This window comes from Schistocerca americana, chromosome 6 (genome assembly GCF_021461395.2).
Source record: "Schistocerca americana isolate TAMUIC-IGC-003095 chromosome 6, iqSchAmer2.1, whole genome shotgun sequence".
Taxonomy (NCBI): domain Eukaryota; kingdom Metazoa; phylum Arthropoda; class Insecta; order Orthoptera; family Acrididae; genus Schistocerca; species Schistocerca americana.
This window is the reverse complement of record NC_060124.1, coordinates 142,062,941-142,090,191: the sequence shown is the minus strand read 5'-3', so window position 1 is coordinate 142,090,191 and position 27,251 is coordinate 142,062,941. Positions and strand designations below refer to the sequence as shown.

At 44.8% G+C, this 27,251-nt stretch overlaps 1 protein-coding gene across 8 annotated transcripts in view; it reads right to left on the bottom strand.

Annotated features, from left to right (window-relative positions):
• The window catches only part of LOC124619437 (dystrobrevin beta), a 611,344-nt gene that overhangs the window by 483,367 nt on the left and 100,726 nt on the right, over positions 1 to 27,251 (bottom strand). The window lies entirely within an intron of this gene.

The window sequence follows — 27,251 nt, the reverse complement described above, 5'->3', positions numbered from 1 at the left end:
TGCAGAAAACACACTGCAGTTGCAAGAGTCGAAAAACGCGAAAGGGTAGGAGTAGTTGAAAAGGGATTGAGACACGGTTTCTCCCCTATGTCATTCAATCTGTACACTAAGCAGGAAACCAAGAAGAGATATGGAAAGGGACAAAGTTGAGGCAGAAGAAATACAAAATTGTAGGCTTGCCGGTAACACTGCAGTCCGGTCGGAGACGGCAAATTAGTTGGAAAATCTGTTGAATGGACGGATAGTTAAGAGACATGTTGAAAAACGGAATGGAAAGTCAAGAAAAATGTACAAAACAATGGAATATTGTCGAATTATATCACGTAATGCTGAGGGAATTAGATCAGGAACTAGTCGCTGAGTTTTCCTATTTGGGCAGCAAAGTAGCTGATGACAGTCGAAGTAGAGAGGATATAAAACGTAAACCCGCAATAAGAAAGAGAAGTTTCTCAACATCGGATATAAATTTCATAAATATATGAAATATATGAAAACTGTTAGAAACACATTTCTGATGGTATTTGTCTCGAGTATAGCCATCTACGGAAGTGAAACGTACACAATTAACTGTGCAAACACGAAGAGAATAGAAACTTTTGAAATATATTGCTCAGAAGAATGCTGAAGATTAGATGGGTAGATCGAATAAGTAATGAAGAGGTTATAGAATTGGGAAAAAAAGGAAACTTATTGCAAAACTTGATTAAAGGAAGGGTTCAGCTGATAAAATAGATCCCGAGATATCAAGAAATCGTCATTTTGGTGATTAAAGGAAGTGTGTGTGTGTGTGTGTGTGTGTGTGTGTGTGTGTGTGTGTGTGTGTGTGTGTGTGTGTTGCAGTTGTTACGCGCAGGTGAAGAGACTTGCACAGGATAGACTAGCGTGTAAACCCGTCTGTTGTGAAAGGATCCAGTTAACTGGTACTACGCGCCGCAGTGACTGAATGAGGTGCTCCTGAGTTAGATGCCTTTACAGCCTAACGAAACGCGTAACGCAAACACAGAATACAGTTTTGTAAACATCCTCGCCTCGGCAGGTTGTGTACATTGCAAGCAGCGCTCCTCATTGCAACAAATTGTGCCGCTGCACAATGCCGGCCTTCGTGTGTGTATTCAGTATTTTCTTTTCCTGAAAGGATTATGTCTGAATCTTGTAGGCCCACAATGTTCACTACTTAATGTCGGCCCCAAAAATTTATCGACTTTAAGAAAACAGTTGAACAGAGAATAGCTGCTAGCATTTCGCTTTACCATGTATTTATCCGGCGAGGTAGAGTGGAAGAGTGAGTCGCTGCTTCTTTTGGATCAAGTGGAATGCTGCCATGCACAGAGAGCAAGATCATCCTATTTTGAGTGGTAATATTCCTTAGGTACGTTTTTAAAGGTTTTAAAGTCAACAATTTCCTTTCTGGCGTTGCTGCAGACACTGGGACCGTGACTAGAATTTGGAACAGAGTTCTAATATAGGAGGAAAACTTTGAATTTCATATCTAACGCCACCAAAGCATTCTCTGGTCTCTTAATTGGCTCTTCTTTAAGCTATTTTTGTTTTTAAACGGCAAATTCTACATCTGCAGCGGAAAGTTCTGGTAACTTTGCTTGATAAAATTTGGCAGACTCCTGTATGTATTTGGTAGTGTACTTCTCGCATTTACCCAGAATCAAGTTCTGGCGTATGTGACTGGATGGAGAGACATCTGTATAAACCGGGTATCTCTCCTAAGAGTCGTCAGCATATTTTCTCTGGTGTTTCGCCAGATACACTGGTATATAAAATTAAAGCAACAAACCGCTATTTCCCCGATCTCCGTCTAATTCGCGATATAGTCATAAAAGCTGTCAACAGAGGTTCGTAGGATCGTGTTCTGCACGGAAGATGGCATTCCGGTCAACGGGCAACCACGCCTACGATGAAGTCAGGGCACATATCAAAAGGTGTTGTGTATGCCGGGTAGTCCCCCAGCCACAATCACTGCGTGCACTGCCACAGACGGTGCAGTATGACAGAGAGAAGACTCTGCAGAGGAGGGAGTAGGAAGAATGGAAGCAGGACAGTCGGAAACTGATACGGCCCGATGGTTTAATGTGAATCATTCTGTTGTTTCTCGGATGTCGCGACAGTTTAGAGAGACCGAAACTGTATCCCGAAGATCAGGGCAGGGCCGACCACGTGTGATATCAGAAAGAGAGAACAGTTATTTTGCTGTAGGGGCACGACGTACCGCCTTAGTAGTGCACTGCAACTGGCATCTGACCTCTGACCTCGCAGCACTCATCGGACGTGCTGCACCGAGGCAAACGGTGTACAGAAGGCTTCGGCAGAGTGACCTTTATTGTCGGAGACATGCTGTAGGTTTGCCTCCGATGCGTCTTCACAGACGAGGACGTCAAGGTTGGAGCCGTCAGCATGCCACTTGGACGGCAGAACAGAGGGCCAATGTTCTTTTTACGGATGGGTGCAGATTTGGTCTGGAGCGTGATCCTCAATCGATTCGCATTTGGGGGACTCAAACGTTATGGAGGAGGATCCCTGATGGCGTGGGCAGGGATTATGTTGGCCACTCCGACACCTATTTATGAAATTGTACGGGTGAGTCGGCAAGGTTTAACTGCTGTCAGGTATGGTGACGAGATCTTGGGTACGGTTGTTGCGAGGTGCTGTGGGATCAGACTCCGTATTCAAGGACGATAAACGCTCGACCTCATAATGCGTGGGTGCTTGATGTTTTCTTGGAAACGGAATATCTTCCACGTCTGCTCGCTCTCCCGGTTTGAATCCCGTAGAGCATGTCTGGGGTGCACTAGACAGACGGCTTGCATCGCGTCAGCACCCCAACCTCTCTCCAAGACTTGCGAGCAGTTCTGCAAGAAGACTCCTTATTGCCTCAACATGAGACTGATGACAACATTCACAGCATGCCCCGTCTTTGCCAGGCCTGTATTGCTGCCAGAGGTGGCCACACCCCGTATTGATCACATTAACCAGTTGTCGAAATGTGCGCGCAAACCCGTTAAGTCCGAAAAAAAAGAAGAAAATTTTTGTCTACCGTTATGCTTGTTGCAGTTGTATACCTTCTGTATTCTACACATTGTTCCTACATTACTATAGCTTGAATGAGATTTTCACTCTGCAGCGGAGTGTGCGCTGATATGAAACTTCCTGGCAGATTAAAACTGTGTGCCCGACCGAGACTCGAACTCGGGACCTTTGCCTTTCACGGGCAAGTGCTCTACCATCTGAGCTACCGAAGCACGACTCACGCCCGGTACTCACAGCTTTACTTCTGCCAGTACCTCGTCTCCTACCTTCCAAACTTTACAGAAGCTCTCCTGCGCCAGTTTGCCCGCGAAAGGCAAAGGTCCAGAGTTCGAGTCTCGGTCGGGCACACAGTTTTAATCTGCCAGGAAGTTTCATTACTATAGCTTGTTTATAATGCTTTGTGGCAAAATAAATGGAATCTTGCAAAATTTCCGTTTGTTGCTATAATTTTGGACACCGGTGTATTTGCAATTTCGTTTTTTGAATTGCGTAGAAGGAGTCATACCAAACAATTACTGCTCGTCACGTCTTTCATGCGAAGCCCAGTGACAACAGAAAGTCTCAGTTTGTTTCCCATTACAAAGAAAATGATTTTTAAAGCGGGATTTTACGTGCCCATTCGATAGTGCGCTCCGAAATTAATTTAGGCCGATATTCGTTTTATCGATATGTATTAACAGGGACAGTAAACCACAGAGAATAAAACAGGTGCGCTGGATGCTTGACGGAAGCAGTGACCGTTGGACAGGGCAGTGCTGTCGCAAGGTCGGTCGTTAGTGGGAACTGTGTGAATGAGTGACGGTTAGTGTAACTAGAACCAGCTCAACAAAGCAAAACTTACGTTTTTTGTTGTTGTTGTTGTTGTTGTGTTCAGTCCGAACATTGGTTGACACAGCTATTCATCCAGTAGGTTTACCTGTGCGAGTCTCATCATCTGTGTAGAACTTCTCCAACTTAAATCAACTCGAACATGTTTACTTTGTTCGAGCCTTGGTGTCCTTTCTCCCCCCCCCCCCCCCCTCCACCTAACTCTCCTCCATTACCAAATTGATAATACTTATGCCAAAGAATAAGTCCTATGAACGACGCTTTGTTTTGCACAAGTTGTTTCGTAAATTTGTCGTCTTCCCAATCCGACTCAGTACTACTTCATTAGTTACATGATCTACTAATTTAATCTTAAACATTCTGTAGCGCCACATTTCGAAGGCTTCCATTCTCTTCGTGTCTGAGCTGTCTGTCGTCCACTTTTCACTTCCGCACACGGCTACACTCCAGTCAGATGCCTTCCGAAAATAGTTTAGAACATTTAAATTTGTATTCTATTTTAACAGATTTATCTTTCCACATTTTTTTGTTTTCTGCATTTTATACCCTCTCTACTTCAGCTATCGTGACTAATTTTGCTGTCCAGATAACAAAACTAATCTGCGACATTTAATTTTTTCTCAGCATCGCCTGATTTGGTTTGACTGCGTTCAAAGTTGTGAATAGTGGAAAAGTCGTCTAAGGAGTGATTCCGTTAGCACAGTGAATATAGCTTTTCCAGCAACTAGTTGTCATTAACGGGCGCTTGTCATAGATATTTCCACAATTTCATGTGCTTTTGGTAGCCCGCAGGCATACGTTGAAAGCGTTATTTGGGCCTCTCACAGTTCCGGACATGGTTCTGAAGCTCATCTGGTTTCATCCTCTTACGTATAAGTCTGCGGCTATACTCTGCAAATCGCGATGAAGTTTGTGCTAGAGGGTACCATGATTGTACTATATACTACTGATTGTTCTGGAGTAAGCAACAGAGTTTTGTATAAAATGGACAAAAATTGGTTTGAAAGTAATTTGATGGAATCTGAACTGTCGGACAACTTTTCACAGATTTCTATTGGAGGTAACATGGCCTTGCCTTACTCCGACTTCTAGGTAACTGTAACTGTCCCAGGCAATTATTGGAGGTGTGCGTACTGTGGTGCAATTGGACACTACAGTTTTTAATTGTACGTACGAAATATTTTTAAAAATGGACGTACTGGACGTTAATGGAGGAAGAGGCCTTCTCATGTTATCTCATTGACGGCTGCCTGTGTTTAACGAAGAAATTGTCGTTAACACTGCAGGCGAGGTGCGCAATTATTTGTATGTTCTCACTGTGTGTGTGTGTGTGTGTCACACACACACACACACACACACACACACACACACACACACACACAGAGAGAGAGAGAGAGAGAGAGAGAGAGAGAGAGAGAGAGAGAGAGAGAGAGAGAGAGAGAGAGGAGGCGGTCAGAGAAATGTTCCGATGGAGCAAATGTTTCTGTCCCAGGTACCTACGTAATACGCACGTGCGTGCTTATTTGGTAGAACAGCTAGCACGGCGTTCGAGCGCTCCTGTCTGTGTTTCTGGCAGAAGAGCTGAGGCTGAATATGGGCGGCATTGGTGACTATACGCGCTCTAGATCTAATACTCTGCAAACCACTGGGATGATGATGATGATGATGATGATGATTGGTTTGTGGGCGCTCAACTGCGTGGTCATCAGCGCTCATGCAAATCCCAAATCTGTACACAGTCCAATCTAGACACTTTCACGAATGACGATGGAATGATGACAACACAAACCACTGGGAGGCGCAGAGTACAGGCAACTCCTCATTGTCCCACGTAGTGCTTCTCACTAGATTCACGTGGGGAGTGCGGTAAGAATGACTGCTTAGTCGCTCCCATCTTTGTGCGCTGTAATTATCTAATCGTGACTTCGTGGTTCCTACGGCAGCGATACGCAGACGGTTGTAGGATATTCCTAGATTTCTCACTTACAGGTTCTCGAAACTTTTTAAGTGGGCTTTCACGGGGTCATGGGGGTTTTATCTTCAAGCGTCGGCCTGTTCAGGTGTTTCAACGTCTTGGTGGCGCTCTCCCATGGGACAGATGAAGCTGTGACCATACGTACTGGGTCTTCTTTGTATACGTTTCATATTACATGTAGTCCTATTTGGTACGGGTCTTCCACACTCGCACGGCTTTCTTGCAAGCAATCTCCTTCCTAGACGTAAGACATCTTCCCAGTTTCCTATCAATGAATTGAAGTTAGCCACCTGATTTACCTACGAATAAGCCTGTGTGATCATTCCATTTCGTATTCCTAAAAATTGTTATACCCAGGTAATCGGTATGAATTGTCCGATTCCGAAGGTGACTCACGAATAATGTCATAGAATAGACGGCCGCTGTGGCCGAGCGGTTCTAGGCGCTTCAGTCTGGAACCACGCTGCTGCTACGGTCGCAGGTTCGAATCCTGCCTCGGGCATGGCTGCGTGTGACGTCCTTAGGTTAGTTAGGTTTAAGTAGTTCTAAGTCTAGGGGACTAATGACCTCAGATGTTAACTCCTATAGTGCTTAGAGCCATAGTTATAGAATACTAAGTTTTTTCGTCTGGTGAAGTGCGCACTTCGTATTTGTGAACATCTAAAGCGGGTAGCTAGTATTTCCGCCACTTCGATACCTTATGAAGATCTGACCGAACATTTCTACACCTTTTTTGACGCAGTACTTTAATATACATAAATGCCTGAAATGACTCGTGCAGGCTGCCTCACCTAAGAGTCATCAGACGCATTTTCTCCGGTGTTCCAGCAGATATTCCCAACTTAGTTTTTACGTTGCGTAACTGGAGTCATCCCAAACAATCACTGCTCGTCACGTCTTTCATGAGGCGCCCATTGACAACAGAAAGCCTCGTCTTGTTTCCCGTTACATTAGAAATCGTTTTTAAATCTGTATTTTACGTGCCCATTCGACAGTGCGCTTCTAAATTAGGCGAGGCCGCTATTCATTGGACTACTAGGCACGGTGCTTGCACAGAAGTTAATGTATTTTACCAGAATCAATTCACTAACATCCCCGCAAACTGCCCCAACTTCTGCCTTCCCTTGAACTGAAACATAACCTGCTGCCCACCAGATGAGACTTCTTTGTCACTGAAAATGATGCATGTTAACACTAATTTCCAGAATCACTTATCTACTGAATACATCTTTCGTGATGTAGGGCAGTAGAGAAAACAGGGCAAACGAGATGTTTCCTTCAATGCTCTTGGCCTCAGCATCTCCTACAACTCTACATCCAGAACCGTAAATTCGGTTCGGAAGCGAATGCGAAAGAGCAGAGGGAGGGAGGGAGGGAGGGAGGGAGAGAGAGAGTAATGAATGACCTAAGGTCGGCGTGCCGTCCGCCCACGGAAGCCGTCGCGGGCCAAATCACATTAGGAGCCAGACGGCTCCGGGAAGACACCGGCGGGCAATGTGCGGCTTCCAAGCTCAGAACACATGCTGACACCTCCAGTCCCCTATCGTCCTCACCTCTCATGCTTCAGGGCTAATTAAAAAAAAAGTACTTCATTCCAACCACTCTATTAAGGTTGGCAGCATTTCAAGTATGTTCTCAGTGCGTCTCGATGAAGGCATAGGTAATATGTGATGCAAGAATTTGTAAGTTTTCGGAATCATTTTGCTATAGAAACTGCGACATTCATGTTATTACTATGATTTAAAACAACTTTCACCAATGTAACTCGTTAGAGGAATGCCGAATTTGCAGAAATTCGTTCAATGAATAAAGCAGCAAGGGAACACGGACGACCCGACTCTACTTCCGTATGTATTGAAAACAACTCCGTAACAGATAATTTCCGGATCTGCCTAAATCTGAACAGAAATATGTATTGGACGCTCCGTGAATGTGAAACATTAGAGGTTAACAGAGGACCACGCACAGAGCTGCTTCTTGATGGTGCTGCTGTTGTGGTTTTCAGTCCGAAGACTGGTTTGACGCAACTCTCCACGCTAATCTATCCTGGCACGCGTCTTCGTCTCCGAGTATCTATCGCAATCTACAACCTTCTGAATCTGCTTACTAAATCAATCTCTTGGTCTCCCTAAACGATTTTTACCTCCAAAACTTCCCTACAACACTAAATTGGTGATCCCTTGATGTCTCACAATGTGTCGTATCAATCGATCCTTGGTTTTCGTCACGTTGTGCTACAAACTTCTTTTCTCCCTTAGTCTATTCAGGACCACCACATTAATTACCCTATCTACCTACCTAATCTTCAGCATTGTTTTACAGCTTCTTATTTCAAAAGCCTCTATTCTCTTCTTGTCTCAACTATTTATCGGCCATGTTTCGCTTCCACGCATGGTTACACTCTCCAGACAAATACCTCCAGAAAAGACTTCCTAGCACTATATTCGACGTTAACAAATTTCTCTTCTTCAGAAACGCTTTGCTTGCCATTTCTAGTATACATTTTATATCCTCTGTACTTCGGCCATCCCTGTTATTTTGCTGTCCAAACAGCAAAACTCATCTACTACTTTACGCGTCTAGTTTCCTAATATAATTCACTCAACATCACCTGATTTAATTCGACTGCATTCCATTATTCTAGATTTGCTTGTGTTCATGTTCATCTTATACCCCCTTTTCCGTTCAACTGGTCTTTAAGTGCTTTCTGGCAGAATTACAAGGTCATCGGCAAACCTCAAAATTTTTATTTCTTCCCCCTGAATTTTAATTCCTACTCAAAATTTTTCTTTTGTTTTCTTTACTGCTTGCTCAGTGTACCCATTGAATAAGATCGAGGATAGGCTACAACCCTGTTTTACACCCTTCTCAACCATTGCTTCCTTTTCATGCCCCTCGGCTCTTGCAACTGCGTCTGGTTTCTGTACAAGCTGTAAACAGCCTTTCGCTCCATGTACTTTACCCCTGCTATATTCACAGTTCCAATGACAGTATTCCAGTCAACTTTGTCAAAAGCTTTCTTTAAGTCTGCAAATGTAGGTTTGCCTTTCCTTCACCTATGTTCTAAGGTAAGTCTTAGGGTCGTACAGCATCACATATTCCTACATTTCTCCAGAATCTAAACTGATCCACCCAAAGGTCAGTTTCTACCACTTTTTCCATTTTTCGGTAATGAAATCGTGGTAGTATTTTGCGGCCTTGACTTATTATAGTTCGGTAATATCCACACCTGTCAGCACCTGCGATCTTTGGAATTGGTATTACCACATTCCTGTTGAGGTCTGAAGGTATTTGATTATGTACAACCACTCGAGTAATGGGGGTAGTAGTGAACCCGCATTCACTGTGAAGTTCAGTGCAGGCGCTGTGTGACCAATCTTGAACGGAGTGATGCGGCTTAGAGATCTGTTCAGAGTTACACGCCTCGAATGGTCATCTGAGGTTAGACCGTGCGTGCATTGTCACTTTACGGCAAGGACGGTTGTCAGCAAGTCAAACTGGCGTACATCTCAGCGGCGTCATTTGAACACCGCCATCCTTCGACACAAAACATTAACTATCTGCCTCGTAGTAATCGCCCACGATCAACGCCAGCTGATGACCACTACCTCCAAAGTGTAGCTCGTCGGTATTCCGGAGGTAATGCAACAGAACTGCGCGCTGCCTCTTTGTTGGTTACTGGGAGGGCTGGATCAACCCAGACAGTACGCAACTTTCTCCAGTGGTAGTAGTAGTGCGAAACTCCCAGCAGCGTGGTGCGCGAAGATACGGGACAATGGAATGCAGTGAACGGAACTTTGAAAAATACTCGGGTTCTCTACAGGAACGTGTGCAGGATTTGATCGTCATGGGGGCGAGCAGAGTACACGTCGGAGACATGCAGTTCCATGAATTAAACAGGGGAATAAATCATTTACGTTTTGGATTGGTACCTTGCAACGTTATTTGATACTTCTGATGGCCATCGAGGGTCATCTGAGGACTGTGTAGAATTGCGACAGGATCCTCCAGCCCTAGATCAACAGTTCGGCGATTGAGTTGTCTCTCATGACAATTTCCATCCCTGTACCTCTCCACTCGTGAACACCTTCCTCCGAAAGACAGGAATCAACCGGATAGAACGGAAAACTGTATCTGCTCACACGAAGGAGATTGAGCACGTTTGGGACCGGCTGAAACTTGCAGTTCCTCGTCGCAGGAGCTCTCCTCACATAGGCTAACGCCAAGGAGCGCAGCTGTCGAACCGTAGAAGACTGGTGCAGGCTTCAGCAGCATCACCACCTTGATGACAGCTGGGCAACAATGATCCAAGCAACACAGACAAATGGCAGAATTTGATTTCACAGATGTACAAATATGTGTACTTTCGAGTGGACCTGGAGGGGGATGGCCACACACATAAATACTGAACCAGATCCCCTCGAGCAGCAGTCTCAGGTCGCACCTAGTGGAGGTTACGAGCTGCGTTACCGAAATATCGTGCAAGTACGACGCTGATATCTGGCAGAACACCCGACAATCCAGGATGTCATTAGATCGTCGGGAAAGCCTGAAGAGTTACATCAAAATGCCTTAATTTATGTTATTGCGTTCTTTATTTCACAGTGAAGTTTGTGTTTTTTTTCCCTCCAAGGCTTTATCTTACACTCTCGTTACGCCTGAATCATATTCCCCAGTTGTTTGTAGATACGTAGGTGGTGAAAAATTTTGAGCTTTTTACTTCTGTGGCGCTTACGCAACATCACGGGTGTCTTATAGAGTATATCGGGAACCAAAATCTTTTTCCCCTTTCCTTTTGCATTTGATATTGTGCCCGTGTGGAATGACTGCAGGTAATCCTCCGTATGGGCTCAAATTTCTACGACTTTTTCCGCCATCGCCAGTTCGCTTCAAGTAATACGTTGCTCGGCTCTTCTCGAACAGTAAAACTCTTATCGAGGCACAACCCATCTCGCATCGGAGTTTGATGAGCCCTTCTGCGACACTCTCCCTTTAACTAACAAACCTATCACGAAACGTTCTTCTCTTCTTTGGATCTTCTCTATCTCCTCTATCAACCGCTCCTGAAAAGGGTCTCAGACAGACTAGCAGTAATCCAGAACTGAAGTAACGTGTGTTTTGTAAACCACTTTTTTCGTGGATCATTGCCCGCTTAGTATTTTTTCAATGAATCATAGACTGACGTCTGGTGTTTTCATAATTACTCGTAGTTTAATGTTATTCCGGTTTAGTTCGGTCCTGGTAGTCACTCCTAGGTACGCTTGTTACTCTTTCCAGCTATTTTCAGCCAACAGCGTAACCGCATGTTTATTACGTATGTTCAAAAAATAACGGAAATGTTTGTTTTCTGGAGAGGATTTTCTGTACTCGTTTAGATCAATCCCCTTCGAAATATTTGTAGCTACATTTTATACATTTGTGGCAGCGCTTTTTCCAATTCCCGAAACACTCCTGTAACTTCGTTTTCTGATAGCTTTTAGCTCTCTCAGCGATGCATTTTTAAACTCGTTTCTATTTATAAAATTATATCCTTTTAAGGTATTCTTTATTTTTGGGAATAAAAAGTATCACAAGGGGCCATGTCTGGTTAATATGGAAACCGCGTTATCATCATAACATTGTATTTGGAAAAAATTCATTATGCATGGAAGGATGTGCATATGCATTATCGTGTTTCAAAAGCAATGAGCTGTTTCGGCACAAATCCGTACTTTTCTTCCGAATTGCTTCAAGCAAACGGGGGTGAGGAATTTAAGTAGTTCTCGTTACTAACCGTTCGACCTCGTGACAAGAACTCGTGGTCAATTACGCAGTTAAAACCGAACACACTGATCACAACCTTGACCTTTGACCGTACAAGCCCTTCTTTCGACGAACATCCATAAAACCATGTTGCATCACCTGTTATGACACATTTTAGTAATTATGCATCGTTGTTTACTTCATCCAGCAGCTTTTTGTTAAAAATTGACTATTTTGGAACAAATTATGCTGTCACACTGAATACATCCGGAAAAACATTTACTGGCATGAACCAATTGATACGCCAAAATCGGCTTCTCTGGCTGTGAGTCTGCGATCATCCATAATCATTTCTTTCACTTACTCCACGATTTCATCGGTTATTGGTGTGCCGGTGAATCCATGGCGCTCGGCATCTCGCAACGTCGTCGCGACCTCCTCCGAAAAGCTTATTTGTAACTCGTAAACTCTTGTTTCACTCTCAGCAGACTCACCAAATGCAATAGATCACATTTGTAATACTTAGGTCCATATCATTCTGTTCCTATGAAAAAAAAACAAATTCTCCGAGCTATTATTACAAAAAAATGAATAACAGCCAAACTACTAAAACACATGTTCCCTTTCTAACAGGTAGCAACAGACTAAATATTAGATATAATTATGCTATCACCGTACAGAATTAGACTACCAAAATACGCGAAAATACAAGATTTCCGTTACTTTTTTTAACACACGGTACATATGCGGGGTTAAGTTATCTTTACCTACATTGAGTATACAGGGTTGTCCACTGATCGTGACCGGGCCAAATCTATCACGAAATAAGCGTCAAACGAAAAAACTACAAAGTACGAAACTTGTCTAGATTGAAGGAGGAAACCCCATTTTTTTTAAATATTCGTGTATTAAAGAAATATGAATGTTTTACTTGGAACACTTTTTTCGCTTTGTGATAGATGGCGCGGTCACAATTTTAGACGAACACTTGGTAACAGGAAGGTTTTTTAAATTAAAATACAGAATGTAGGTACGTTTGAACATTTTATTTCGGTTGTTCCAATGTGATACATGTACCTTTGTGAACTTATTTCTGAGAACGCTTGCTGTTACAGCGTGATTACCTGTAAATACAACAGTAATGCAAGAAATGCTCAAAATAATGTCCATCAACCTCAATGCATTTGGCAATACGAGTAACGACATTCCTCTCAACAGTGAGTAGTTCGCCTTCCGTAATGTTCACACATGCATTGACAATGCGCTGACGCATGTTGTCAGGCGTTGTCGGTGGATCACGACAGCAAATATCCTTCAGCTTTCCCCACAGAAAGAAATCCGGGGACGTCAGATCCGGTGAACGTGCGGGCCATGGTATGGTGCTTCGACGACCAATCCTGCTGTCAAGAAATATGCTATTCAATACCGCTTCAACCGCACGCGAGCTATGTGCCGGACATCCATCATGTTGGAAGTACATCGCCATTCTGTCACGCAGTGAAACATCTTGTAGTAACATCAGTAGAACATTACGTAGGGAATCAGCATACAATGCACCATTTACATTGCCATCGATAAAATAGGGGCCAATTATCCTCCCTCCCATAATGCCGCACCATACATTAACCCGCCAAGGTCGCTGATGTTCCACTTGTCGCAGCCATCGTGGATTTTCCGTTGCCCAATAGTGCATATCATATAATTTCTCTTGTTCCCAGTGGCAGGACTGTACACGACGTTCAAAGTCGTCGCCATGCAATTCCTGGTGCATAGAAATATGGTACGGGTGCAATCGATGTTGATGTAGCATTCTCAACACCGACGTTTTTGATATTCTCGATTCTCGCGCAGTTTGTCTGCTACTGATGTGCGGATTTCAAATTCTAAAGGTGGCAGGGGTAAAATACAGGGAGCGAAAGGCTATTTACAATTTGTACAGAAACCAGATGGCAGTTGTAAGAGTCAAGGGGCATGCAGTAAAGGAAACAAAAGAAAAATTCGGAGTAGGTATTAAAATACATGGGGAAGTAATAAAAACATTGAGGTTCGCCGATGACATTGTAATTCTGTCAGAGACAGCAAAGGACTTGGAAGAGCAGCTGACCGGAATGGACAGTGTCTTGAAAGGAGGATAAAAAATGATCAACAAAAGCAAAACGAGGTAATGGAATGTAGTCGAATTAAATCGGGTGATGCTGAGGGAATTAGATTCGGAAATGAGATACTTAAAGTAGTAAAAGAGTTTTGCTATTTGGGGAGCAAAGTAACTGATGATGGTCGAAATAGAGGGGATATAAAATGTAGAATGGCAATGGCAAGGAAAGCGTTTCTGAAGAGAAATTTGTTAACATCGAGTATAGATTTAAATGTCAGGAAGTCGTTTCTGAAAGTATTTGTATGGACTGTAGCCATGTATGGAAGTGAAACATGGACGATAAATAGCTTAGACAAGAAGAGAATCGAAGCTTTCGAAATGTGATGCTACAGAAGAATGTTGAAGATTAGATGGGTAGATCACATAACTAATGAGGAGGTATTGAATAGAATTGGGGAGAAGAGGAGTTTGTGGCACAACTTGACAAGATGAAGGGACCGGTTGGTAGGACATATTCTGAAGCATCAAGGGGATCACAAATTTAGCATTGGAGGGCAGCGTGGGGGGTAAAAATCGTAGAGGGAGACCAAGAGATGAATACACTAAGCAGATTCAGAAGGATGTAGGTTGCAGTAAGTACTGGGAGATGATGAAGCTTGCACAGGATAGAGTAGCATGGAGAGCTGCATCAAACCAGTCTCAGGACTGAAGACCACAACAACAACAATGTGCGGATTAGCCACGACAGCAGCTACAACACCTACTTGGGGATTATTTGTTGCAGGTCGTGGTTGACGTTTCACATGTGGCTGAACACTTACTGTTTCCTTAAATAACGTAACTATCCGGCGATCGCTCCGGGCACATGGATGATGTCCAGGATACCTAGCAGCATACGTAGCACACGCCCGTTGGGCATTTTGATCTCAATAGCCACCACACATCAACACGATATCGACCGTTTCCGCAATTGGTAAACGGTCCATTTTAACACGGGTAATGTATCACGAAGCAAATACCGTCCGGACTGGAGGAATGTTACGTGATACCACGTACTTATACGTTTGTGACTATTACAGCACGATCTATCACAAAGCGAAAAAAGTGGTCCTCCTAAAACATTCATATTTCTTTACGTACTACACGAATATGTAATAAAAATGGGGGTTCCAATTAAAAAAAAAAAAAAACGCAGTTGATATCCGTTTGAGCTATGGCAGCAGCATCTAGAGGGCCAACCATAGCGCCATCTGGTTTCCCCCTTCAAGCTAGACAAGTTTCGTTCTTTGTAGTTTTTTTCGTCTGACGCTTATTTCGTGAGATATTTGGCCCTGTCACGATCAATGGACCACCCTGTATATCGCCAGTTGATGCACTAAAAGTGTCGGTGCTCTGCAGGTCTTCCTGCGTTTCGCTGCAGTTTTCTAGAGCTGCACCTTCCCAACATACACTGGCGTGCCAAAGTTAAGGGTGAAACCAACTTTCGCATATGTGCCACAACGAAGTAACATAGCTCTATGAAATTTATACCATACAGAGGAAGAAGTGCTACAGTACAGTACAGTACAGTACAGACGGTAACCGAAAGAAATACGCAATGAGGCGAACAGAAATGATACTTTCATTCATACACTGAAGTCACTGCGAGTCACGATGGTACCCTGGACATTACAAACAGCGGGACATGGTTCTTAGTCGGGCGTGTTATCGCCAACGACAGCAATGCATGCTCTGGAACACGCTCCAGTGGTGGACACAAGGTTGGTAAACAATTCTTATGATAGTTTTTCCATTCCTCCACTAGCGCGGTTGACAAGTGCATTCGCCGCACATCCTCACGTTCTAAGAGCCCTCCCCTTGCACTATTCGATGCGGTCGAGAATTGTCATCCATAAAAATGAAGTCAGGGCCGAAAGTACCCCTGAAAAGACGCACATGGGGAAGGAGTGTAAAGTCACGAGGTTGAGCAGTGCGTGTATCGTGCTCAAAAATTTGAGGGTCAGTTCGCCCCAGCAACATTATGACTCCCCACATCATTACACCTGGATCACCAAATTGAAGTGCGTCTTTTAAGGAGTATTGGCGGCCCTGTCTTTCACTTTTATGGATAACAATGCGCGATTACACCGAAGAGCGCAGGTGGAGGAGCTCTTGGAATTAAGGATATTTGGTGAATGGACTGGCCTGTACGTTCCAGTGATTTATATCCCATCGAAGACGTGTGGGATGCGTTGGGGAGGCCAACGATTATTCAGCAGTTGTCAACCGTACAGGAAGAGGAATGGAATGTCCTACCCTGAAACCTCATACCAACTTTCTGGCCAGCAAGGGAGCACGTCGCAGAGCAGGCACTGCTGTTCGTGGCGATTACACAAACTACTAGAAACATGTCCCGGCTTCTGTAATGCGCAGGGGACTCATATCAATCGCGGTCACTTCAGTGTTATGACTGACTTTGAACAGAAGTGTCATTTCTGTTCGTCTCGTTGCGCATTTCTTTCAGTTACCTTCTGTACTATATTGTAGCAGTTATTTCCAGGTATGGTCCAAGATCATCTAGCTATTTTACCAGGTAGTGACATATCGTGCGAAAGTTACTTTCCCTTCTTATGTTTTTGCACGATAGTGTAGGTCATCCGCGATCAGCCTCGCGGAGCTTCAGACATCCATCAAATTATTTATCGTTAACAGTTACGATCCTATAGCACCCTCTTGGGCTACAAAACGGAGTTACTTCAACAACTGATGATTTTTCACAATGAAGGATAGTACGTTGAGTTTAAACTATTACGAAAAACCTGAATAGATTCATAAAGATGGCCTGATATTCCGTACCTTGTATTTTGTTCACTAGGCGACAGTGTGGAACAATATCGAATGCATTCCAGAACCGAGGGAACGCAGCATCAAACTGGGCACTGCATCTAAGGTCATGGAGAATCCATGTTCATCCTACACAGTGTGTTCGGTCTCCAAAGAGGTCATAATACTAAAAATGTGTTCCGTAATTCTACAACAGACTGGCATAAGCTATATAAAAAACTATGCAAAGTCTGTCGCAGAACTCTTGACAATGTGAACGACGAGCGCCTCTTTGAAATCGCCCAGTACACTTCGTCGCTCCAAAGAAACTGCGATCAAGTGCAGTTGGAAGAACAAGGTTTTACGCACAAATGTTACTACGAGCTAATTCCCCGGCGTTGTCTTAAATGGTTCAAATGGCTCTGAGCACTATGGGACTTCTGAGGTCATCAGTTCCCTAGAACTTAGAACTACTTAAACCTAACTAACCTAAGGACATCACACAAATCCATGCCCCAGGCAGGATTCGAACCTGCGACCGTAGCGGTCACGCGGTTCCAGTCTGTAGCGCCTAGAACCGCTCGGCCACCCGGGCCGGCGGCGTTGTCCCGTAATGTATCTATCCTATTCACGAATCACGAAGTAAATGTTTTCCAGACTAATTTCCTGACATATGGTAATATGTAAGAGTGTGATAGTGCCAAACCTGTTACGTAGGGCGGATGCTTTGACAGTTTTAAAGTTTCAAATTTCCAATTTTATCACTGCCAAAGCAGCTCTGCGGGCAGGTGCACTATCCTTAGGTTTTTCCTGCTGCAACCCAGGCCAAGTATCTCATTTTTTCACTCTGCCGGTCTAGAAGACGTCTCTCATAGTAGTAGTCAGTTTTTTGTTGACTTAACAATAAGATCATAATCTTCTGTACCCCAGAAAACGTTGCCATAACCTTTTCGACAAATGAAATTATCTTTGCCTTTTTTGGGGGCAGGGTCATTCTACAACGACTTCGCTGCTTCATGTCTACCATTCAGTGGTGGGCCCACGTCTCATCCGCAGTAGCAAACCGACTCGGTCAATCAGATTCTTTTTAAAGTTGTCCTAACGTTCTCTTTCTTATTTGCTTTTGGTCGGAATTGAACAAATGCTGCACCCACTTCGTACAAATCTCTTTCACGGGTAATTCCTTACGTAAAAGTTTGTTAGTTTCCCCTCTTATACGGTTACTGTGTCGTACCTTGTATTCTCTACCATCCAATACCACACTGTCCACTTTCTAGATGTTTTCCTCTGCGGTTGCAGTTTTGGGATGCTTTTCATTTTGATCACCTTCAAAACAAGCACGGTTACGTCTGAATTTCTGCCATCCACTTCTAAATGTTGAAAACAAAGGAGCATCCTCGCTGCAAACCACCTTCAGTTTTGTATGACGCTGCGTTTATGATAAATCTAATAAGAAAGAAGCTTTTATGGCGGCACGATGTTCAGTTGATTCATCTGAACGCCACACACACGTCACGACTACTTTAGAAAGCAGTATAAACAAAAAGATCCTGAAGATCATCTTGACACTACTGTTACGTTGCACTACACGTACCACTGCAACTAAATTGAAATTTCGTTAGTACCGGTGGAAGCTGCGCCGGATCGCGAACCCTGCAGCACGCCCTTGTAAGATGGCATATAGAGCTGCAGCAGTCGTTTGGTTTCTAAAACAAAGGAGAGAAACCTCGAAATATATATAGTTAATTTACCATTTATCCAATGACACCATTGTGAAATATTTAGTGGAATTAGTTGTGTGTGTTTCATGAAGAAGCACCCTCTACTTTATATCTTTTGGACCCGTTGACCGACAGTGATTATTATCGGACTCGCCCAGATGGCATCTTGGCACCCCTTCCACTCAGCCTATATAGCAGCGTCCAACCAACACTAAATTACACGACCCGCTTCATATACGCCATGATCTGGCCATCGCAGCTCAAGGAAATAGTTTTGAGAAGGCAGACCAAAACTTGGGAGCCGCTCTAAGCATTATGTCAGAATACTATCAGGAAAATCCCCCTAAACTAAGGTCTTATTGTCAAGTTAGCGCCTTCCAATTTCAACCAATGCAAGCAAACCCGAAGCTGGAGGTAACCTGGAACTACATCTTTCTGGAACACAAAGGTAAAGCTACACACCTGAACCGGTCACTGAGAGAATATCCGTCACAGTCGCAGCAAGAAATAACATACTGAGGAAAATGGCTAACAAAAAATGCAGTGCTAGAGAAATGGTGCTGACAGTCACAGCCAAGACACTGTGCTTCTCCACGACAAAATTTGCTTGCGCAGTGTGTTCCAGTACTTGTCTAGGTCATCTTAAGATTAAATGAAACTAATAACCGGATGCATGGAACCCACGCCGCTCGATAAACTATACAAAGTGATCTGATTTACGGATCCAAACTCCCTAAGAGCGGATCAGAAACACACAGAGAAATTTAAGCATACTTTTGACGAAAGCATGCTTATTTGGCTTTCCCTGTCGACCCGGGACACTTAAATGTCGCAAGACTGTCTTGAACAAAGAACTTACGCCAAACGACTACACTCTACTACTGGAGGTGGGATTTGGAAGGAACTGAAACGTATCGGAACAGTCGTAGCATTATGAAGGCAAACCCGAACAAGTGAGACCGTCTTATGAGTGTGGTTATATGTGTGATGGTGACGAATATCAGGATGTGGAGCATCTCCTAACCTGTCCTAACTGGCTAGTAAATTTTCGCCCAATTAATTGTGGAAGAATAGCAAGGAAGCATATGATGTGGCCCAATTTTGGGCTGGTGAATACCAATCTCCGAACACAGACAAGTAAAACAAGGTGTTTAACGAAGGTACTGAGTGTAGCACTGAACTTCACGACACGTTGCAATCAGGTGATCAACATCTGAAGATGAGTTCTCGTTGGCAGAGCGAAACATGTGGCGGCTTGTCTTTACACCGAAGCCTGAAGAAGAAAGTACTCGAATTCGTCATTGACTATTGATCTGATATGAGAAACAAATCGAAGCAAATTCTCAGTTATGATGGTAGGACTGTAACATTTACGCTCGCAGTCTTCAACGAGATACTGCTACGCAAAAGTTTCGGGACACTGAGATAGGAATAATTACTAGAATGGCTGTAGTTTTTGGAAGAGATGGAACGTGTGTATTCGAGGGAGGCGAGCATCGCTATACTATGTGCTGACATTTGTGCCGTTTCTCACATTATGAACTTGAGGTATGGTTGCTCTATATGGACTGGGATATTCATTCCACCTAGGCTACCGAGTTGCATCGAATACATCACGTCTATGCTGCAGGAGCACCAGACTAGCCCAGTGTTGAAGCCCGTTAGTTTGTACATCGTCGTCCGGTTTACGTCAAACGACGGCTCGTAACGATAGCAATATATCCGCGGGCTATGTTAAACGACCACATTAACCCAGAATCGCAAATTGATGGGATGAACGTTCGGTTCAGTTTCCGCTAGGTCCCTCGTCGCGGGTGAACGACCACATCGGTTGTTTACTTGATGGAAGACTTCTCTCAGTGTTACCTTTAATTGCCCATAAAAACGCTCAAATAGGCGACATAACGATAAAATTGAAGAAACCAACACTTCGTCAACGAATCTGCGGCACTTTGCGTACCAAGAGAATAACTAGAAAAGTTATTTTCAACTCTCATGCATTATTTCATATATTTTCAAATGAGGTGCAACCATTTGTTTTTTGTACTACCTTCGAGAGCGCATTCAGAGAATGAACAACATTTCAATTCTCGATCTAAGTTTCAAGAAGAGGCGGGCAACACGATGACTTCCTCCCATATATCTTGCGAAATGATCACAACGAACAGTCAGGGAAATTAGATGTCATACGGAGCTTTATCGACTGTCTTTCTTCTCACGCGCCATTCGGAAAGAGGGGAAAAGATAGCCAGAGCAGAAGTACCCTCCTCCTACCACCGTAGGGTGGCTTGCAGAGTATAGACGTAGACGCATTCATTCAGTGGTTACTGGTTTTTTGTCGGGAAAACTGTCTTCGCCAAGAAAGTGGAGAAATTGTACCACATCGTGAAGCTGTGGACTACCATTGAGGAATACGAAGCGCATGTCAGTCATCGTCAGAAGTATTGGTAATCTCGAACGCAACAGCATGGAACATTCCCAAGAAATATACCGTCTTTCAGAGAAGAGTGTTCCTGGGTGTGTTGAAGAAATTACCCTACGACCAAACGGCCTGAGAAAATAGTACTCCTACAAAGAGCGTAGACGAGAAATTTAGTCATGACTGTACCACATTTGAGTGTCTTATCATCGCTAGTTAATGACATTCGCAACCTTTAACATACTCGATACCTGAATTTGACTTTAGGGCGGAGTGGAGGTGGGGAGGGGAGGGGGGGGGGGGGAGCAGGGCGTGCAGGGGGAAGAACGGAGGGAAGTAACCAATATATAACACAATAAAAGACACAATAATAAATATCTACTTGTTAATCTCCAAACATTTAAATGCTACCATTTCATAATAAGTAACTACTGCGTAAAATGTACTTACTTGAGACACTATAGCTTGTATGTGACCTGCACCTTATATATCGCTGTTCGGTAGGTAATGTTCAGGCTCATAAGAATACTTTCAATATTCGTATTTCTGTAGTTTTTGACATAATTGGTAAAACAAGAAAAAATATCGCAAGCTGAAGGTATAATGGTACTGCAAGCTTTCAGAACCCAGAGCCCTTTGGCGCTTTGACCTGTAAGGAGAACAGTGGTAAATGACGTCATAGTTTTGAGATCTAACTACAAATTTCTGTAGCTACACTTGATACCACTCAATATCCATGTTCTGGCACTCTTCAAAGTGGTACTTCGTTGATACTTATGGTTGTGTGAGGGGAAGGATGTAAGTTAGATGTGAGAAGATCGTACATTTTCCTTTTTGAGGAGGAGGGGTGGCATGTGGCACTAGCTGTGTACGTCTTCGGTCTCAGAATCACTTCTAATAGCACAAAAGAAAATCATTTAAGGAAAACGACCCAATTCACAAATATGTAGTAAGCTTAAGACAGTAATTAACAGGCATAGGGAGTAGTGACAGGCATAGGGATTAGTAACAGGCATATGGAGTGTATGGTACAATCGAAGCACACAGTACTTTGGTAAGGAGCGCGGAGCCATCACGTACGTATGACTCCACATAAGAAAATTCCACATACGCTGCATTGCAGGCATCCGCCGTTCACTGAATATCTGTAATCCTATACACATGACGTCGGTTATTATCTCGTTGAATATCGAACGATGACAGTTTCGCTCAAATATCCCTCTGTTTATACACAGCCTTCGTGGTATCGTGAGGTGTGACAGTGTTACCCCACGACACTTCAAAGGCACGAAACCGGTTTGGAACGAGCCTGATGGACTTACAAACCCAAATGCCGTTCTCCACACAACAGTGTAACAGTATTCGAGCGGTATTTTAGCAGCCGCGCGGGATTAGCCGAGCGGTCTCAGGCGCTGCAGTCAGACTGTGCGGCTGGTCCCGGCGGAGGTTCGAGCCCTCCCTCGGGCACGGGTGTGTGTGTTTGTCCTTAGGATAATTTAGGTTGTGTAGTGTGTAAACATAGGGACTGATGACACACATTTGAACATTTTTGGTATTTTAATAAGCGAACTGCATTTTGCTGAAGACAAAATATTAAACATAACATCACACTTGTGTTCGGACATATGCACAGTCAGTGGTCAAGGTTCAGTGGTAGGGTGGGAACGAGAAAACAGTAGTGGTAGTATATTTGAAAGAGACGGCACTGACCTTCGGTCGCATCGGTTGCTGCAACACACGGGATGTCGCTGACCGATCCGTGACGGTCACGCCTATAGAAGCCTATCCTCCCACCAGTCTGGCGACTGACAAGTACTGTGGCACGTTGTCGATACTCACGACTGTCAGCTGACCAGGGGCTCCGTGTCCGCACGAATATTGATGGCCTGTCCTATACGCAAGGCACGTTGGCAGTGTAACATACAGCGAAGTAGCTTTGCATCTACAGTGTGTGTGACATACGAGCAACAGTTGTCTGCAGCGTTGCGCGGGAACCAAATACAAGGTTCAGTCATTAATGTGACCACCACCTATGTTCGACGTCAACGTGCAATAACCACTCACAAACGGCAAGTGACAACAGTAGTGGAAGGTATATAAAACGTGGAGGTGTGGGGGGGGGGGGGGAGGGGGGAGGGGGGAAGGCGAGGAAACAGTGCACTATTTGTCGTAATGAGGAAACGGAGCGATTTTTCTGACGTCCAAAATGGCATGATCATTACCTTTCGACCTATGGGTGGAAGCATTTCTGAAACGGGTATGTCTGTACACTGTTCGCAGACCGCCGTCGTTGAAGTATACCGTTCATGGCAAAGTGGCGCTATCCAAAACTTCGCTGAGGCGATTGTCGTGCACCATGGACCAACGATGACAGGGGTGAACGACGGCTGCGGAGACGTGCACATGCGAACAGACGTGCAACTGTTCAGCAAATGACTGCCCAGCTGAACCAACGGGAAACCAACAGAGACTACTCAACGACAATTCCGCGAACATTGCTGCTTACGGGTCTCCGTAGAAGGCGCCTGGTTCATAACGCCTGCTGACTGCTGGGACGAAGGTTGGAACTTGCGCGCCAGTACCGCAGCGGGGCATCTAACAAGGGAACATCCCCATCGCACCCCCTTCAGACTTAGTTATAAGTTGGCACAGTGGACAGGCCTTGAGAAACTGAACACAGATCAATCGAGAAAACAGGAAGAAGTTGTATGGAACTACGAAAAAAATAAGCAAAATATACAAACTGAGTAGTCCATACGGAAGATAGGCAACATCAAGGATAATACGGGTTCAGTAGCGCCGTGGTCCCATGGTTAGCGTGAGCAACTGCGGAACGAAAGGTGCTTGGTTCAAGTCTTCCCTCGTGTGAAAATTTTTACTTTCTTTATTTTCGCAAAGTTATGATCTGTCCGTTCGTTCATTGACGTCTCTGTTCACTGTGATAAGTTTAGTGTCCGTGTTTTGTGACCGCACCGCAAAACCGTGCGATTAGTAGATGAAAGGACGTGCGTCTCCAATGGGAGCCGAAAACATTTGATCGCAAGGTCATAGGTCAACCGATTCCTTCACAGGAAAACACGTCTGGTATATTCTATACGACACTGGTGACGGCATGTGCGTCACATAACAGGAATGTGTTGTCGACCCACCTAACTTGTACACTTGGCGAATGGGTAAAAAGATTCTTCTACCTTGCCCGATTTAGGTTTTCTTGTGGATGTGATAATCACTCCCAAAAAAGTGATGAAAACATAAGAGTTTGTCACATAAACTGCAACAAATGAATGCAACAGTTTCACAGTCGCACAGTTTTCCCTGTGCTCTGTCAAAACATGTTTTTAACGTTTTCAAATTTTTCCGTGTGTAGACTGTCAAATCCTGCATATGTCCAAGCAAATCTGAACATGTCCTGGAATTTTGGAGAGCGAAGTTGATTATGTGTGAGTACCTGAACTTTGATAATTGTCTGAAAATAAAAAACTAAACTTTTCACTCGAGGGAAGACCTGAACCAAGGACCTTTCGTTCCGCAGCTGCTCACGCTAACCACGACGCTACTGAGCCCACATTATCCTTTATGTTGCCTATCTGCCGCATGGACTACTCAGTTTGTATATTTTGCTTATTTTTTTCATAGTTCCACACAACTCCTTCCTGTTTTCCCGATTGATCTGTGTTCAGTTTTTCAAGGCCTATTCACTGTGCCAACATATAACTAAATGCGATGGAGAGGTTCCCTTGTAAGAGTGGCGACAGGTGGTATTTTCAGATGAATCACGTTTTATGCTCCATCGGCACGAAGAATCTGAAAACAAACACGCTGCGCCACTCGTCGAAAGGGTCCAAGGCCGAGGGAGCGTTATGGTCTGGGGAATGTTTTCGTGGCATTCCCTGGGTAATCTTGTCATTCTAGATGGCACAATGGATCAACACAAGTGTGCATTTATCCTTGGGGACCATATCCACCCCTACATGCAGTTCGTTTTCCTCGGCATGATGGTATCTACCACCACGACAACGCAATGTGCCACACAGCTTGCAGTATACGTGCTTGGATCGAAGACCATCGAGTTGGGTTTACCATACTCCCCTGGCCACCAGCCTCTCCGGATTTAAACCCAACCGAGAATCTGTGGGACCACCTAGATCGGGTTGTCCCGCTGAAGCCTCAAGCGAGAAAATTAGCGCTGCTGGCCACGGCAGGGAGTCGGCATGGCTCCACACCCCTGTTGGTACCTTCCAGAACCTGACGGACTTTTTCTGCATGTGTCGTAGCGGTACGCTCTGCAAAAGGTGGTTATTCAGGCTTTCGGCAAGTGGTCACATCAATGTGACTGGACAGTGTAGTATAAACTACACTCATGCTCATAAATTAAAGATAATGCCGATACATGGTGAAACAACGCTCTGGTGGGTGGTTTGCGGTTTTATATCACCTCGTGAATGACCATGCGGTGCATCTGACCTGCGGTCGTTGCACGGTGGCGCTGGCAGCAATCCACATACGCAGAGGTGTGTGGGTGCATGTCAGAGTACGGTGGAGCGAGTAAGTGTGCAGACCTTTTCAGAAGTGCTGATGGTGAATGTGTGTTGAAAATGGCTCAAAGGACACATATTGATGACGTTATGAGGGGGTAGAATACTAGGGTGACTGGAGGCTGATCAAACACAGCAGGTCGTAGCACGGCCCCTCCGTGTGCCACAAAGTGTGATCTCAAGATTATGGCAACGATTCCAGCAAATAGGAAACGTGTCCAGGTGCTACAGTACGAGATGTCCACAGTGCACAACACCGCAAGAAGACGGACATCTCACCATCAGTGCCTGCAGACGGGCACGGAGTCCTGCAGGTAGCTTTGCTCGGGACCTTACCGCAGCCACTGGGACAGTTGTCTCCAGAGACACAGTCTACAGACGACTGAACAGACATGGTTTATTGGTCTGGAGACCTGCAACGTGCATTCCACTGACCCCTGGTCACAGGAGAGCCCGTGAAGCCTGGTGTCAAGAACACAGTACATGGCCATTGGAACAGTAGTCCCATGTAATGTTCACGGAAGAGTCCAGGTATAGTCTGAACAGTGATTCTCGGCGGGTTTTCATCTGGCGCGAACCAGGAACCAGATACCAACCCCTTAATGTCCTTGAAATGGACCTGTATGGATGTCATGGTTTGATGGTGTGGAGTGGGATTATGATTGGTGCGCGTACACCCCTGCATGTCTTTGACAGAGGAACTGTAACAGGTTAGGTGTATCGGGACGTCATTTTGCACCAGTATGTCCGCCTTTTCAAGGGTGCAGTGAGTCCCACCTTCCTCCTGATGGATGATAACACACGGCCCCACCGATCTGCCATCGAGGAGTAGTACCTTGAAACAGAAAACATCAGGGGAATGGAGTGGCCTGCCTGTTCTCCAGACCTAAATCCAATCGAGCACGTCTGGGATGCTCTCGGTCGACGCTGCATGTCTTCAAACCCCTACGACACTTCAGGAACTCCGACAGGCACTGGTGCAAGAATGGGAGGCTATACCCCAGAGTACGCCAACCCGTTGTGCGGCCTGTGTACGTGTGCATGGTGATCATGTCCCATATTGATGTCGGAGTACATGAGCAGGATAGAGTGGTTTTTTGTAGTACATATGTTTCGGGACAGTTTTCTCAACTTATCACAAATACCGTGGACTTACAGATCTGTGTCGTGTGTGTTCCCTATGTGCCTATGCTATTCGTGCCAGTTTTTTGTAGTGCCATCACATTCTGCAATTATCTTTAATTTATGAGCATGAGCATATCATAAATATAAGAGTTAGCAGCGGATTGAAAAGAAGTAAAAAAACCATTGCACTATTCACTGGACCGACTACATAGGAAGACTGCGTCGGAATAATGGTACAAGGACTTTATTTTTTCAGTCAGCGCAAATTATTCCTTACGACCTAAAACTGAGACGCCTGACCGCCTCTCCACTAAGGGAGTACATAATGTGACGTGTGGTCGTGGCAATGTATATATGGGCGACACTGAGATGACAATAAGAAAATGTGTCAAAGAGTATTTAAGTAACATACTACCGTGGAGTAGGAGTGCCACGAGTCGGTCTCTACGAAAAGGTGAGTGACCGCAAGGACCGAGGGAGGGGGGCAGAGAGAGAGAGAGAGAGAGAGAGAGAGAGAGAGAGAGAGAGAGAGAGAGAGAGAGAGAGAGGGAGGGAGGGAGGGAGGGGGAGTGGGGAGATGAAGGGGAGTGGGGAGATGAAGGGGAGTGGGGTGATGAAGGGGAGCGGGGTGATGAAGGGGAGTGGGGAGATGGGGAGATGAAGGGGAGATGAGAGAGGGAGGGGGCCAGAGGCAGGGAGGGTGAGAGAGGGAGGGAGGGTGAGTGAGAGAGGGAGGGAGGGTGAGTGAGTGAGAGAGGGAGGGAGGGTGAGTGAGTGAGAGAGGGAGGGAGGGTGAGTGAGTGAGAGAGGGAGGGAGGGTGAGTGAGTGAGAGAGGGAGGGAGGGTGAGTGAGTGAGAGAGGGAGGGAGGGTGAGTGAGTGAGAGAGGGAGGGAGGGTGAGTGAGTGAGAGAGGGAGGGAGGGTGAGTGAGTGAGAGAGGGAGGGAGGGTGAGTGAGTGAGAGAGGGAGG